Source organism: Populus nigra, chromosome 5 (assembly GCF_951802175.1).
Source record: "Populus nigra chromosome 5, ddPopNigr1.1, whole genome shotgun sequence".
In the NCBI taxonomy this organism is placed as follows: Eukaryota; Viridiplantae; Streptophyta; class Magnoliopsida; order Malpighiales; family Salicaceae; genus Populus; species Populus nigra.
This window is the reverse complement of record NC_084856.1, coordinates 8268346-8278867: the sequence shown is the minus strand read 5'-3', so window position 1 is coordinate 8278867 and position 10522 is coordinate 8268346. Positions and strand designations below refer to the sequence as shown.

General features: G+C 34.6%; 1 pseudogene; it reads right to left on the bottom strand.

Annotated features, from left to right (window-relative positions):
- Positions 1 to 2465: 2465 nt before the first annotated feature.
- LOC133695548 (small nucleolar RNA R71) lies at positions 2466 to 2576 on the bottom strand (annotated as a pseudogene).
- Between the last annotated feature and the right edge of the window lie 7946 nt (positions 2577 to 10522).

Below are 10522 nucleotides of genomic sequence, written 5' to 3'. Positions count from 1 at the left end.
AGCAATAGGTGGGGCTAATGAGCTTGTTGTAATCGCTAAACCAAGATAAGATACACAACTATACTGCTGAGAATTAAGAAAGATGTTTGGAGATTTGATGTTTCCATGGACAAATTTCCCGCCATTCTCTGCATGGATATGAGAAATGCCTCTTACTGCACCTATAATAATTCTCATTCTAGTGTCCTAATCAAGTGGGACTCGCTCACCTCCTCTTTTTCCTGCAAAAGTTACCTATGCATTAGAGGATATATGCAACTCTCAAGTCATTAACCAACACATGATGAAAATAGGATGAAAGAGATTGATTAGTACTTAAAAGTGCATTTTTATCAAGGTTTTATATCATCATTTTGCACTCGAAGTATCAATAACTCCTTAACTAGAGCATGTTTTATAATAACAAGTCTAATAATATAAGATACATTTAATTTATGGTAAATGTTCATTTTAAATGCCAAGCATATCATATAAATGAAAGGATTAATTGATGAGTTTAACCACTGAAATTGAGAAGACAAAGAGAGGGCTAAGCTTAGAAAATAGATGCTGGTTGAATTCAAATTGGAACACCATTCGATTATTGGATCATAACTGAAGTTATTGAACTTGGATTTAGGTCTGGTTTATATGGATAGAAAGTTAAGACATAGACCTAAAACTTTCATGAAGAGTCCAAGATTCAAAATGACGGTTTTCAAGTTCAAATTGTAGCAACAACAAAGAAGTCAGAATCTGTCCTGCAGCCCAGACATTGTTTAGTGTTCAGCCTATATCTCTAGTTCTAGAAGTCCAAATAACCTGATTCTTATTTTGTTGGAAAGCTGAGACAATTCCCCAGAACTTTCATGGGGACTATCTATTCAAATTCGGATGTTAGCAATGACGTTTTCTGCAGACAAGAAGATAAAGATGGTTACCAAGTCAAAAGGTGGCCACTCACTCAACAATTAGTCATCAAATCAATAGTTCTAAATTTTGGCCTATAAAAGGAGGCATTTGCCATGCATTTAGGCATCTTGGCTTTCAGATCAAGATCATGTTCTTGCTCTCTCTCTCTCTTTATATTTTTGTAATGCTTAAGTTTTGCTTTTATTAATCTCTTGTTTATGCCTTTCATTTTCTTTATTATACTTATATAATCATGCTCTCCTCTTGTTTATCTATGTTTCTCTTATTCATAATGTTCAGTTAAGTTTATTATGTCAAGGTGAAAAGGTTATACCAATGGTGTAAGAATAAGTATAGTATAAACTCAACATGGACTTTAATGTTTGATACTAACATGTTTTATAATTATTATCTTACTCACTCTTAATACCTTGCTTGTTAAATGGTTAATCTAGATTTGTGTTGAACAAACCTTGGTACATCAAATACTTGGCACTTTCATAGCCCAACTGTATGGTATAACCGACACATGTGGTATGAAAGGAACTTGATTTGTTGTTAACATAAGTTATCACCATGAATACCTGATAATATTTACAAGTATTGACATTACTTAAATAAGATAATTAATGTAATCATGTTAACAATTTATAATCCAAGTGGAACCTCCTTTGTGTGTGGTTTTCAGTCAAGTAATAAAAAGAGTTTATAATATACTTATTTGAAATACTATTAGTGGATCCTCTAACCTTGACAATTTTTTTTTTATCTTTGTTTAAATCCTTACATCATTATCACATCTCAAAGTTCTCTTCAAATCTTTTCTTTTATTTATAATTCTATATAGTTCACCTCCCTGTGGTTCGACCCCGGTCTTGCCGGGTTATTTATTATTTCGACACTCCTGCACTTGGGATAAGACATCAACTCTTTGATCGTGCCAAGCTTTTGGCACCGTTGTCAGGGAGGTAAATTCTTGTATAAATTATAATATTTATTTTATTTTCTCTTTTCATTTTTCTTATATCTAACTTTTGTTTCTTTTGTTTTGTTTCTTTTTCTTTTGTTTTCTTCTTCCTTTTATTCTCTTCCTACACGTGCATGAGAGTTTGGTCATGTACATTAAGTGGTAGACTTTGTAGGGTATCCTCATCATTTTCAAAAAATATGGCTGAAGAAGATAATCAGTCGCTTCATAATGAGAATAATGAAAATAATCGAGTTAAAATACTTAGAGACCACATGAATCCTACAAGAACAAATGCACCCTCATGTATAATTTTCCCTCCTAATGCATCTCACTTTAATTTTAAGCCAGACATTATTCAACTTTTATTTTTTCTTCATAGCTTAGATCTAGAAAAGCCATACTTGCATTTGAGAGGATTTAAAGAAGTTTGCAACACTTATAATGACTTAAATTGTAGCATGAACACCATTAGATTAAAGCTTTTTCCTTTTTCATTAAAAGATAAAGCTAAAACATGATTATAAAATCTTTGATCAGGATCCATTCGTGCTTGGGATGAAATGCAACAACAGTTTTTGAAGAAGTTTTTCCCTTTTTATAGAACAAACTCTTTCAAAAGACAAATAAGTACATTCACTCAAAAGCCAGGTGAAACATTTTACTAATGTTGGGATAGGTATAAAGATTTGCTTAATACATGTCCTCATCATGGTTTTGAAACATGGAGATTGGTTTCACATTTTTATGAAGGATTAACACCTAAAGATAAGCAAATGGTGGAATTGATGTACAATGGAACTTTTTAAAGATAAAGACCCTGATGAAGCAATTAAGTGTTTAGACTTGTTAGCTGAAAATGCTCAAAATTGGGACACTACAGGTACTTATGAGGCACCGGGTAAAACTCAACCACATACATCTAGTGGAGGTATGTACAACCTTAGGGAAGATCATGATCTTCAAGCTAAATTTGCATCTTTAGGTAAAAAAGTCGAGGCACTTGAACTTAAAAAGAGTGGTCAATTAAAATCTGTTCAAGACATGGTATGTCAAATCTGTGAAAACAATGAACACTCAACCAATGATTGTCCAACTTTGCCTTCTTTCAAGGAATGCCTCTATGAACAAGCCCATGCTTTAAACAATTTCCAAAGGCCCATTTATAACTCATACTCGCAAACATACAACCTTGGTTGGAGAAATCACTCAAATTTCAGTTGGAAGAGTGATAACAATAATGCACAAACTTCACAGCCACTGTTTCAAGCACACCATAATTTTCAAAATTCTCATAGATATGTACCTTCTTATGTTCCCCATTCTAAAAGAAATCTTGCGGAAACATTGCATGCATTCATTGAAAAGCAAGAGACAATCAACACTCAACTTGCTCAAAGCATGACAGATTTTAAAGATACTCTTGCAAAGTTCACATCTGCTCTTAGTTTTTAGGAGAAAGGTAAGTTTCCATCTTAACCACAGCAAAATCCCAAAGGGCAATACAATTCAAGTGCAAGTAGCTCCGGAAGCCAACACATGGATTAAGTCAAATCATTCATTACTCTCCGCAATGGTAAGGTTATTGAAAAACCCATTCTTGAACCTTGTCAGAAAGAAGATGAGTTAGTCTCTAAGGGTAAGGAAGGGGTTGAACCTAAACATTATAAAGAAAAGACTGATTCCCCACCAGCACTTTCATTTCCTCTCACCATGACCAAACAAAGGAAAGTCAATCACAATTATGAAATCTTTGAAACTTTCAAACATGTAAGGATCAATATACCTTTATTGGATACTATTAAACATGTACCTTTTTATGCTAAATTTTTGAAAAATCTGTGCACTGTGAAGAGAAAACTGAATGTGAAAAAGAAAACCTTTTTAGCCGAACAAGTAAGTGTCATTCTTCAAAACAACAAAAATTATGTCTCTTTTTTTTAGAAAAAATAAATAACAATCACAGCAAATAAAAATAACAGCATAAGAATCAACTAAAATTACTTCCCCGACAACGGCGCCAAAATTTGTTGCGATGTCGCGGTCACACAAATTAATTACCCTAGCTTAAAACATACAAGATAGTATAAAGCAAGCAAGGAGTCGATCCCACGAGGAAGGTTTAGTTCAGATTTTTATGCTAAACGTTATGCAATTGGGGGCTTTTGATTTGTGATGATCTAAACTATGAAAGAATTTAAACTAGCAAACAAAATTAATTGAAACTGAAATATATCAAGAAAACAAACCTTGGTTGCAAGCACATATCCACCAACAGAAATCACAACCGATCCTTGAAACGAAACTCCAGTTTATATTCTGAATTTTTATATTTTCTTAACGTTGGTTAATTAACAGATCCGCTGTATAATTAACCCTAACAAACAAACAATCACAGTGTCCGCACTAATGATTTAATCCAATGGCAGCCTTAAGATCTAGATAAATTCATTAATCTTAACAACCAAGTTGTCAGCTTGTGTTGCATTTGATCGAATGTTCTCCCTAAGTTTAATAACGTAGTTCCGCTACAATTATCAAGCGTAGTTGCTTCACAAGTTTATATACCACATCTCCTGTTTTGATATCAAACTTAGCAATAGATTGTTCACAATAATGACTTAGAGTCCGCTCTAGCAATTAAGATAAACAATCATAGGAAATATGCATAGGAAAACAAACATAATCATTCATAATACAAACTGAAAATAAATGGAAGAATAAATCTCACAGTTCTTGAAATCTAAAGGTGTTTGCGTCCTTGCAACCAAGAAAACGAGCTTAGCCTTGCATATCTATTGAACAACTACTCCTAAAGATGAAAGAATACATGATTTCTTATTTGTAAAGGGGAGAGTTTGTGTTTCTTCTCTTATGGCTGCCACCCCTCTTTCTTTTGTTCTGCTGCACTCCCTCTCCCTCTCTCTTGGCTCTCTTCATAGCATAAACTTAGCTGCCTATTTATATACAAATTGTAAGTAAGAAAAATCAAAGTTCAAGTGTGAACATCAAGAGATGGTGGTAGTGTGAAGGCGGCTGGTGGCTGGTGGCTAGCAGCTAGTTTGTGGTTGGTGATTTGAGGTTGGTGGCTTGAGGTTGGTGGCTGCCTTCCTTGACCTTCTAGATTGATTTACTAGAGGAGCTAAATTGCTGAAATTAAAACTTGGATGTCGGTTTGGATGCCTCGGAATGTAATTTGGATTCGTTTATTCACGAAACCTGTTTGCTGGTAGAATTCAGTTGTCATCTTTGAAAAATCATATCTCCCTCATATGACATCATTTTTGGCTGAAATTGGGAGCTTTTATAGACCTTTGAGTCAGGAATCCAAAACAATTGAGTTTGAATCAATTGGATATCTACAGCTCCAAATATTGAATTTTGAATGGGCAAAGGTCAACATTGGCAAAATGCGAGTTTTGACTTTGAAGGATGTGATTTCCATGCTCTTTGTATTTTTATTTTCTTGACTTAGATTTCCAGAAAGGTATGGATGTTAGCTTTCTAATTCCACTGGAATCACTTCATTTTGACTTCTAGAACTCACGCTCTGCACAAATCATCGACTGAGGGTCAAATATGCCAATTACCTCCAATTTACTCCTTTTTGCATATTTCATCTAAAGGTGCCTTCAAAACATAAAATAAAGAATATTAAGGCATTTTATACATAAAACATAGGCAAAAAACTAGTTAAATGTGAGTGAAACTATCGAATAATATGGTTACATCAAATACCCCCACACTTAGCTCTTGCTCGTCCTCGAGAAATGATAAATAAAATCAAATTGAAAATAACTATAATCAATCTCTTAATCTCCCATCAATGTTCAAGAACATATGCATTATAAACAAGAATACAATCAAGAAGGATACAGAGTATAAAATTTCATGAATTCATTTACATGCAAACTTCAAAACTCAATTAATCGTTATGATTTAAATGAAATCTATGCCATGCCAAAGTAATAGGTCCTCTCATTGATATACACTCCAACACTCACGTGTTTAGGGCTTATGTGTTTAAATCTCTCAAATTCAATCAAAGAATATGTTCTACCATAAGCTTGCTCTTCAATCTCATCTCTATTACTAACATATTACAAGCAATACATGAATCAAAAGGTCTTATTTTCCGGCTGTAATGGGGCTAGGGTTAAGGTGAGGTAAAAGAGTAAAAGAAATGAGTCAAACCAAAGAAAGTAGAGCATTTTGAAAAATGATATTTCCAACAAGATATTCCATTAAAGCACATAAATTTTTCATCTTTAATCACCAATGCTTAACTTTTTTTGATTTCAAGCTCTTTCAATATAAAACCTTAAGAACATAAAGGAACACTTTTTTTTTGTTTTTTCTTTTTTTTCTTCTTGTTTTTCACCTTTAGCAACTTTGCCCATCTTTTCATTAAGCATCACTTATTCTTTCTTTTCATATAATTTCCAACCATAATTCCATGAGATATCACAAGTATATGCTCTACTAATCCTTGGCCAGGGGAAAAGGAAAACATATAAAAAGTTCAGGTTTATACATGGATAAAGCAAAGAAAAGATAAACAAGCTCAAAAGAGGCTCACTATGGATAATATGCTTTAGGTTGGCTTTTTGGTTCAAGTGGTTAAAATTTCTAATACCTTTATCATCTTCATGTACACATGTAATGTAAATGTAATCTCAACAAGATATGAAGCAAGTTCTAGAGATACATATCATTGAAAGAATGCAAAATCAAAAAAATATAATGTTGAACGCTCAAAAGCTTGCATTGGTATAACACTATAAAGTCAATATGGCATATTCTCAAAGTCAATCCCTAAAACAATTAAATCTTAAAATTAGCATGCACACTCATTCATTTGATTTATATCTTCATCTATCTCAACTAATTCTCATACATAATACTCGTATTCTCAAAAATCAATGAGAGTTCTAAAGATCAAACATAACTTATTTTTTTTAAGGACAGCAAAGAAAACCAAAATAAGAAAACCAAAATTCTCCCAATACCCCCACATTTAAAACACAACATTGTCCTCAATGTTGAAATAAAAGAAAAGGAATATAGGAGAATGACAAAAACAAAGTAAAATATGAAAAAAAAAAGATAAGGGAAAAAAAAAGCAAATCTGATTTTTTTTTTTGTGCTGGGTTGCCTCCCAGTAAGCGCTTTTATTTTTATGTCATTGGCTTGACATGTTGCATGTTCATTCTTCATAGATTGGTTCAGCTAACTCCACAGAAGCGGTGAGTTCTGCTGTCCAACTTGCATAGAAAGGTTTCAAGCGATGCACATTGACCTTGAGTACTTTTTTGGTTTCTAAACTTGTAATTTCAATTGCACCATAAGGAAAAACATTAGAAATAACAAATGGTCCAATCCAACAAGAGCGTAACTTTCCAGGAAAAAGTTTCAAACACGAATGATAAAGGACTTTGTCTTCAACATGAAACTCTTTTCTTGTAATTATTCGGTCACGAAGACTCTTAGTCTTTTCATTGTAAATCCTTGCATTCTCATAAGTATCATTCTGTATCTTTTCTAACGTGGTTCCAATCTTTTTGGGTACCAAAAGGATAGACGCCACCTATTCACTGTCCGTGACGGGGTGAATGACTTTTGCATCATGGAGGATAGTTTGCAAAGCTTGCAAAGCCAATGCTGATTGGTGCACGTTTTGAGGAACACATATGTGCATCTCCTTCTCTTTTATCTCGGTAAAATCATAGCCATAGCTCAAAGCTACGCTTAATCCACAAACTTGCTGCACATACTTATCAACTTGGTCATAACATGTGATAGAATAAGCATTGCTATAAGGATATTTCATTGCATCATGAAAATTAAATTCAATCTTTTCATCTCCTACTTCCATAGACAAAGTATCCTTACCACAATCAATTTTTGTATTGGCAGTTTTCAAGAATGGTCTCCCAAACAATATAGGAGTGCTATTTGATGAATCACAAGAATCATGTTCCATATCAAGAATATAAAAATCACATGGAATAACCAAACTATCAATTTTGACTAGGACATTTTCTATCACACCAAGTGGGTAAACAAAACTACGATCCGCAAGTTGTATTATAATGCTAGTTTTATTCAAAGGCTTAAGACTAAGAGAATCATAAACATGTTTAGGCATAACACTAATAGATGCACCTAAATCGCACAAGGCCCTTTTGAAACTAGCATTACCAATAACACATGGGATAGTAAACGCACCTGGGTCTTTTTGCTTCAAAGGCATATTCTTTAGAACAACAGCAGATACAACTTCACCCATACTTACCGTTTCGTGACCTTTCAGTTTGAAAGCTCTCTTGGTAGTACACAACTCCTTCAAGAATTTGGCATACTTTAGAATTTGCTTGATAGCATCAAACAAAGGAATGTTAAGTTCCACTTTCTTGAAAACCTCTAAAATCTCTTTTTCTTTGTCTTCTTTCTTTGAACTAGAAGAACTCACAGGAAAGGATGGAATTGTTTTAAAACTGGAATTTATTGAGTAAGGAGTTACCTTTGGAGTGTTGGTCTTTGTTTCAGTTTGTGGAGGAGAAGGATGTTCCTTCTTTGTACTCAATTTGGTTTTTATCTCTTCTTCTTCCTCCATCTCAATTTGTTTCGACTTTTGCTCTTCAAGTTCTTTTCCACTTCGCAACATGATCGCACTAACATTCTCTTTTGGATTCAATGCTTGGAAGGGCAATTTTCCATTCATTTGTGCTTTCAATTTCCTTACACTTGAAGCTACGTGCCCTATTTGCTTCTCCAAGTTGTGAATACTTGACCTTGTTTCCTGTTGAAAAGATATGACATTTTGCTGCAAGGTCACAATGTTAGAAGCCAAAGTTTTCATCATCTCACGAAGATCATCATTGGATGACGACCCCATAACATTGGAGTTTGTGAATGGAGAAGGGGGTTGTCTTGCTTGATAATTCTGTTGGGATTGAAATCCATAGAACTGTCGGCCTTGATTGCCTTGTTGAGGTTGGTTCCCATAGCGTAAGTTTTAGCGTAAGTTTGGATGATCTCTCCATCCAAGATTGTATGTGTTGGAAAAGGGATCATATTTACGTTGGGGTTGTCCATTGAATGCTCCATCAGCTGCATTAGCCTGTTCAATGTAATCTTCTTGCATTGTTGGGCACATATCTAAGGCATGTCCTTGTAAGGAACATATGCTACAAACTTTCACCTGTTGTACATTTCCACAAGCCAAAGAACACATAAGAGAAGTAAGATCATTAACTTCATTTTCAAGGTTAGAAACACTTACCTCATTTACTCGTTTGTTTGAGAAATCTCCACAAGTGCCAAACTGTTTCGAGTTGGCTGCCATGTTTGAGATCAATTGGCGTGCAGCCTCGGGGGTCTTATCTACCAATGCCCCTCCACTTGCAGCATCAATGATACTACGGTCAGTAGGCATCAATCCTTCATAGAAATATTGAATGAGCAACTGATCAGGTATATGATGATGAGGACATTGAATGCAGAGTTGCTCAAATCTTTCCCAATATTTGGAGAGTGTCTCTCCATGAGATTGCTGAATCCCACATATTTCTTTCCTTATGTTGGCAACTCGAGATGCTAGGAAATACTTCTCAAGGAAAATCTTGTTTATGGCATTCCAAGTTCCAATAGATCCTGGGAGAATAGAGAAAAGCCATGTCTTTGCTGTTCCTTTTAAAGAGAAAGGGAAAGCTTTCAACTTAACCTGTTCTTCGTCAACTCCATTCGGTTTCATGCCAATGCAAACCATATGGAACTCCTTGAGATGAGTATGAGGATCTTCTCCTGCAAGACCATTTAATATTGGTAGCAAATGTATAAAACCAGATTTGAGCTCAAAGTTTACATTATTGTCGATGTTTATGCACAATGATTGGTTTTCCACGTTAGGAGCAGCAAGCTCCTTGAGTGTTTGTTGTCGTGCAACAGCCATGGTGTTGAGGCGAGCTTCCTTTCGTAACCTGCGTAAAGTGTTTTCTATTTTGAGATCCAACTGCACTTGACTCTGATTAGTAGAACGGGTTGCAGGCATAAATCTTCAAGAAACTCAAAAGAAACCAACCACACAAGAGATCATAAACAATGCAAATTGAACGAAAATCCTACGGTAGAAAACTAAAACTACATAAAAACCCTAGAAAATAATGGAATTTGGCCTCGATAGGGTGGGGTTAGTGGTCACCACTAGTCCTATTCAGAACATCGTTTCCCTTCCGAAAAAAAAAGTTGAAACCTAATTCCACCAAAAAATATGTTTTGAACAGTACCGCTGCCGTAAGTGAACAGTACCACCGTAAGCAAAAATTCTGTCTTTTTTTTTTAGAAAAAATAAATAACAATCACAGCAAATAAAAATAACAGCACAAGAATCAACTAAAATTACTTCCCCGACAACGACATCAAAATTTGTTGCGATATCGCGGTCGCACAAATTAATTACCCTAGCTTAAAACACACAAGATAGTATAGAGCAAGCAAGGAGTCGATCCCACGAGGAAGGTTCAGTTCATATTTTTATGCTAAACGTTATGCAATTGAGGGGTTTTGATTTGTGATGATCTAAACTATGAAAGAATTTAAACTAGCAAACAAAATTAATTGAAACTGAAATATATCAAGAAAACAAACCTTGGTTGTAAGCAC